The sequence below is a fragment of the Ischnura elegans genome, unplaced genomic scaffold, assembly GCF_921293095.1.
Source record: "Ischnura elegans unplaced genomic scaffold, ioIscEleg1.1, whole genome shotgun sequence".
Classification (NCBI taxonomy): Eukaryota; Metazoa; Arthropoda; class Insecta; order Odonata; family Coenagrionidae; genus Ischnura; species Ischnura elegans.
Window position 1 is genome coordinate 369,606 of NW_025791662.1, and position 7,500 is coordinate 377,105.

Consider the following 7,500-nt stretch of genomic DNA (forward strand, 5'->3'; position numbering starts at 1 on the left):
ATATATATCTATTATCGTAGACGATTGACAACCGCTTGTGCAATTTTGACGGTTATTTTTGTTTATAACAATATTGTTTAAACAATTTCTTTCCTCATTCATGCGACAATTTTCTACGCAAATACGATATTTCCGTTCGTTATTACGAGTTAACTATCACTTGCACCATAGACAACCGCGCGTGCGGTTACAATAATTATTATTGTTTATAACAATATTGTTTAAACAATTTCTTTCCTACATTTGTTCCGATACATTGATGATTTCTTCACATTTCCACTATACTTTTACCCCCCTGTCGCTTCAAAAATTCTAAATCGATGCAATTGTTCATGCCGACATTGTTTAAACAAAGATAAATGTTAATAACTTTAATGTAGGCATTATGCGTAAAACAGCTTTCTGGGACGCAAATGTAAGTCTGTGATGTCTTCCGACACTAATTGCAAATATAAATGCGCCCGAACTTACATAAATCCGAAATAATGTACACCTTCCGAAATATTTCCGAGTCCCGAAAAATTTCTAAGTACCGAAAATTTTCTAAGTACCGAAAAATTTCTAAGTACCGAAAAATTTCTAAGTACCGAAATTTTTCAAAGTCCGAAAATTTCCCATTTTCCAACATATACGGAATACATACGTAGCATTAAGGACTACGAATATCGTTTTCCTCTTTAAATAAGACACATTCTGTTATATTCCCGTCCGCCTGATTGTCATACACAATTCCCTGGTATGCGAGCGCTACCCCGCAACCGGCCGAAGACCCGGGGTTCGCCCGCCAGCCGGAGGTGAGCTGCGGGCCCCCGGAGTTGAAGACTTACTGAACGAAATTTTTTAAGGCTCCTCATTTTCCACGTGAAGGAGCTTAGGATTGTTTTCGTGTCCTGTAATAATTATGTTTTGGGAAGGAATGCGGATAATTCGTAATTAATTTCCAGATATAAATTTTTTTTTCAACCTCGGAAATTTTTCTAAGTCCCGAAAAATGTTTAAGTACCGAAAATTTTTTAAGTACCAAAACCTTTCAACCTCCAAAAAATTGGCATTTTTCCCTCATGCGTGATTCACTACAACGACTAATTACAGATGGTCTGAGTCCCATTAAGGGACTAAAAGCGTTTCCCCATAAGAAAAGCATTGGATCCGTGCAGGTGGTTTTTCTTTTATATTTTAAAAATATTTCCAACGACCTCAATGCATTCTTATTACCAGAGTGTCATAGGTGAAAGTGTGGAGAATTTTTTAATGTCATACCTCTTCGACGAAGGCACTTCATCACCTTTCTTACGGATTTTTCTCCGCCAAAGGCAGAGGTTCGATCAACAATGGACATCTCCGTGGCAACCACGCCATGATAAGCAGGCATGTTAGCACCATTAGCGTACGGGTAATGTACTCGGAGCACGCACAGAGGAGGAATTCGTTCTAATACTCGGTTAGACGTGGTAATACCTGAAGGAAGCATACCTTGACCTAACTGCTTCACATTTCAAAACCAGCTGATGCAACGCCTGAGAGGTGGTGCGCCCTGCCGGCGGCATGTGAAGTACCTTCAAGGACATCTCGGCATCATGTAAGTAACGGTTCCTTTGGCCAAGAAATGAGGATTAAGAAAACGTCATCCCATTCAAAATTCTTCAGTGCTTTACCTCACATTGGTACATATTATTTACACCTGGGCAGTAAGTCACAGACCGTAAGGAATTTTATACGGGATAAGGCTGACGTTGCAAATGAAAATGTGTCACCTTTCCGGGTGCAGAATTCCACTGAGAATTTGAATGTACACAGTACAGACATCCGTCCGAATGGCCAGAGTTTCCATAAATGATGTAAGGACCTGGAATTACCTTCAGACTCTTTAGGAAGCCGTATGAGTCTCTCCTTCAGAATAGCATTTCAATCCGTGGAGGGAATTAGTCGTTCAATTTTTAAAAATTATTACAGCGGGCCTGTTCATTGCCAAATAATACAGTAAGGAGGATGAAGAAAAGAGCAATTTTTTAATATATATTTGCTGGCAACATATTCATTGCTTTCTTCCGTACCCCAGAGCAGCCCGCTCGCATCGCACGAATGCACGGCAGGAACTCATCCTCTTTGTGTTCACTTTTTTAATACTTCATGGATAAGCAGTGCCCTGAAATTTTAGAATAACACATGACATATATGAAGGTACATAACCACACATCTGATAAACGACCGAAGGTCGTGGGAATGGCTTGAGTGTCATAGCGGGACCACAAGCGTTTCTCCGTAAGGAAACCTTGGCATTCCGTGCAGGCCGTTACTCTTCGAATTTTTAAAAATAGTTACATTGGGCCAGGAGATCTATAAATGGTGCAGTTGCAAGGCGTAAAGTATGAAGAATATTTACACACCATAAATGTTTAACCTAGGTACTTCCTTACCACGTATAAAATGGTCAACGTGCAGTCAACCCCTGGGATCGTGAATAGGCCACCCGCATTACCCATAAGAAAAGCATTGCGAAGTCGACTCTAGCTTTCGACACCGTTTTCAGGACTTGCAAAGGGAATAATGGCCTCATATTTTAAGCACACATGCTTCATGGAATGATGTGTTTCACCACAATATCCTCTTCCCGCCTCCTGTCCGTGAAAACGGCCTCGGACCTCCAAACGTGAACAGTTTTTATTCCCATAACAAATGCATGGGGAAACGTGCATAGGGTTTTTGTATGAATTTAAAAAAATACTTGTAATCGGCGTTAGACCAAGTAAATGACTGGGTTACAAGGCTAAAGGAATGAGGAATGTGAGATGATAATATTTTTCATTCGTAGTGAATCCATAACGTTACTTTAAATTTTTTTCCAAACCCCTGCTTTCCTCACCCTTATTCCCCGTAAGGAATGCATTGCGTGGAAAACTGATATTGCAGCGACTAATTTTCGTACCTTTAATTGGATTATACCAATGGAATCATGAAGATACGTTCCAAATACATTTAAGGAAAGGAATACGCATTATTTTCCGGCCCTTGCTCGTGAAAACGGTTTGGGGGCCCTTAACATGTCATGGCCTTTCCCCATAAGAAAAGTGTTGAATAGGTACCGTGCAGTGGGTTTTTCTATTAAATTTAAAAAATGCTTTTCATCACAGTTAGACCTACTGAATGACTCAGATGGAAGGTTAAAGGAATGAGGAGTGTTTAAGGATAATACTTATGATTCATAGGCAATCCAATAACTCACCTTAGCACATTTCCAAACCCCTGGATAGCGCAACCATATTCGCCGTAAGGAAAGCATGGCGTGGCAGAGTGATGCTGCAATGAATTATTTTGGTACTTAAACTTGGATTATTGGAATGTAATTTGGAAGGTTGATTGGAAATATATTAAAATAATGTAATACGCATTCCATTTTCGTCCATCGGTCGTGTAAACGGCCTCGGGGCCCTCAACGTGCCGTGACGTTACCCCGTAAGAAAAGCATTGGATCCGTGCAGATGGTTTTTCTTTTAAATTTTAAAAATATTTTCAACGACCTCAATGCTTTCTTATTACCACTGCATCAAAGGTTAGGGTGTGCAGAATTTTTTAATGCCATACCTTTTCGACGAAGGCACTTCGTCACCTCTCTTACGGACCTTTTCTCCATAAAAAGGGCAGTTTTTCTGAGGTTCGATCAACAATGGACATCTCCGTGGCAACCAAACCATAGTAAACAGGCATGTTAGCACATTTTGCGTAGGGGAAAGGTACTCGGAGCAGGCACTGAGGAGGGATTCCTTCTAATACTCGGTTAGACATTGTATTATCTGAAGGAGGCATGAGCCGTATGAGTCTCTCCTTAAGGGAAGCATAACATTCCGTGAAGGCCGTTACTCTTCGATTTTTTAAAAATAGTTGCCATGAGCCTGGCGGTCTATGAATGGTACAGTTACAAGGCGTAAAGATTGAAGAATATTTACATGCCATACCTGTTTAACGTAGGTACTCTCGTACCACCTATTTAACCGTGAATGTTCAGTCAACCCCTGGGAGCGTGAATAGGCCACCCGCATTACCCATAAGAAAAGCATTGCGAAGTCGACTCTAGCTTAAGACACCTTTTTCAGTATTTGCAAAGGGAGTATTGGGCTAAAATTTTGAACATAAAAGCTTCATAGATTGAAGTGTTTTTACACAACAGCCTTTTCCGCCTGCCTGTCGTGAAAACGGTGTCCGGACTCCAAACGTGAAGCGTATTTCACCCACAAGGAAATCATTAGGAATCCGTGCAGTGGGATTTTCTACGAATTTTAAAAAATACCTGTAATCGGCGTTAGACCAAACAAATGGCTCGGTTACAAGGGTAGGATAATGAGGAATGTTGGGGGATAATACTTTTTTAATCATAGTCAATCCGTAACCGAACATAAATTTTTTCCAAACCCCTGGTTTCCACACCCCTATTTCCCGTAAGGGAAGCATGGCGTGGCATATTAACGTTGTATTGACTTTTTATACAACTTTTAATTGGAATATTGGAATGAAATTTTGAAGATACATTGGAAATACATTAAAGCGATGGAATACGCTTCCCATTTCCGTCCATCGCTCGCGAAAACGGCCTCGGGGCCCTCAACGTGCCATGACCGTTTTCCCATAAGAAAAGCATTGCATTCCGTGCAGATGGTTTTTCTTTTAAATTAAAAAAATATTTTTAATGGCCTCAACGCTTTCTTAACACCACAGTGTCAAAGGTTGAAGCTTGGAGATTTTTTTAATACCATTCCGCTTCTTCGTAGCCAGTTCGTTACCTTTCCTATGTACTTTCTCTCCGCCAAAGCATGTATTTTCAACGTTCGACCAACAATGGGTCTTTGCCGTGGCAACCACACCACGAAAAGCTCTATTAGGTAGCGGGTAATGAACGCGGAGCACACACTGAGGAGGTTTTTGTGCAAATACTCGGTAAAACACGGTATTATTTGAAGGAAGCATACCGAGAGAAAACGATTTAACGTCTCATAGACAGCTGATTGATGCAACGTCCGAGAGGTGGTGCCCCCAGCGGCGGCTACGGAACTATCAGCTACAGGTGAGCTTGGAGCATCAGGCAATTAGCCCACGAGAAGATAGTTAACGTTTATTTGCTGTAATTACTCTTCGCGTAGGCTGTAACGTGTGATCCTTTATAATTCCTTATGTGCAACAAATTTCCACACTTACTGTGTCGTGTGTGTCGCAGAAAATTCGTCCAAGTGAAGTGTTGCTGTGATCAGTGCATTTTGAAGTTGTTTTGTGAAAGTTATAAAGTAATGCGTGTGACCGTGAAGTGAGGTAGTGCGCAAGTGATTACGCGATCAAGTTTTAAATGCATGTGTACACCAGAGTTTATTATTAATGTAGTGTAGTTGCATGTTAAGAAATATTGTGTTACATTTAACAGCCACATACTCAACACAGGGTTCCCAGAATTGCATGTTGACATCACCACAACTTTGTGAACACTTTGATTAAAGTGGGAAGGTGCTTCGATACGGGTTTGAGGTTACTACACATTCATTTGCTGGTAGACATTGTGAAACCCTCGTAGTTGTTTCAAATTACTCAAGGTCAAATACATCTACACAATGTAGGATGCCAGAAAGAACGTGAGAAGAGAAGCGGAAATGACAAAAACATTTTAAAACATATGATATCCTCAGGGGATCATTCCTTTCAAAATAACTGTCAACTTCGCAAAGTATACATATGACTCGTGTCTGCCATACACCCATTGTACACTTTTAAAAATTGGGTATAAAGTGTAATTGCCATCGGATTCCGGTCAGATACGTTTTAAAACGTTCGTAAAAATACGAGTAATATTTCAAAGGGGTGTCGATGTGGTAGATTAACGATTTTCGAATATATTACATGACTTCTGTTCGCCATACACCCAGGAGAGAGATTGAAAAACCAACAATCCGGCGTTAAAAATTTATTTTCCCTCGGTTTTCGATCAGACAACTTTTCAAACGTTCCGAATAATACTACAAATGCGTCAGTAAAATTTCAGTGTGATTATCGCATAACTTTCGAAAATATTGCATGATTTGTGGTTGCCATGCACCCAAAAAAAAGGCATTCAAAATCAGCCAACCGGAGTTTAAAACTTATTTCTCATCGGATTTCGGTCAGAGTACTTTTAAAACGTTCGGAATAACATAATAAGTATTTCTACAGAGTTTCAGCACGATTAAGTTACAAGTTTTCAAAATATTTCATGATTTGTGGTTGCCATACACCCAGGGCACACATTCAGAATCGACCATCCTGAGGGAAAAAAGTATTTCTCATCGGATTTCGGTCAGAGTACTTTTAAAACGTTCGGAATAACATAATAAGTATTTCTATAGAGTTTCAGTACGATTAAGTTACAAGTTTTGAAAATATTTCATGATTTGTGGTTGCCATACACCCAGGACACACATTCAGAATCGACCATCCTGAGGGAAAAAAGTATTTCTCATCGGATTTCGGTCAGAGTACTTTTAAAACGTTCGGAATAACATAATAAGTATTTCTATAGAGTTTCAGCGTGATTTAGTTACAAGTTATGAAAATATTTCATGATTTGTGGTTGCCATACACCCAGGACACACATTCAGAATCAACCATCCTGAAGGAAAAAAGTATTTCTCATCGGATTTAGGTCAGAGTACTTTTAAAACGTTCGGAATAACATAATAAGTATTTCTATAGAGTTTCAGCACGATTAAGGTACTGGTTATGAAAATATTTCATGATTTGTGGTTGCCATACACCCAGGACACACATTCAGAATCGACCATCCTGAGGGAAAAAAGTATTTCTCATCGGATTTCGGTCAGAGTACTTTTAAAACGTTCGGAATAACATAATAAGTATTTCTATAGAGTTTCAGCGTGATTTAGTTACAAGTTATGAAAATATTTCATGATTTGTGGTTGCCATACACCCAGGACACAAATTCAGAATCAACCATCCTGAAGGAAAAAAGTATTTCTCATCGGATTTAGGTCAGAGTACTTTTAAAACGTTCGGAATAACATAATAAGTATTTCTATAGAGTTTCAGCACGATTAAGGTACTGGTTATGAAAATATTTCATGATTTGTGGTTGCCATACACCCAGGACACACATTCAGAATCGACCATCCTGAGGGAAAAAAGTATTTCTCATCGGATTTCGGTCAGAGTACTTTTAAAACGTTCGGAATAACATAATAAGTATTTCTATAGAGTTTCAGCACGATTAAGTTACAAGTTTTGAAAATATTTCATGATTTGTGGTTGCCATGCACCCAAAAAAAGGCATTCAAAATCAGCCAACCGGAGTTTAAAACTTATTTCTCATCGGATTTTGGTCAGAGTACTTTTAAAACGTTCGGAATAACATAATAAGTATTTCTATAGAGTTTCAGCACGATTAAGTTACAAGTTTTGAAAATATTTCATGATTTGTGGTTGCCATGCACCCAAAAAAAGGCATTCAAAATCAGCCAACCGGAGTTTAAA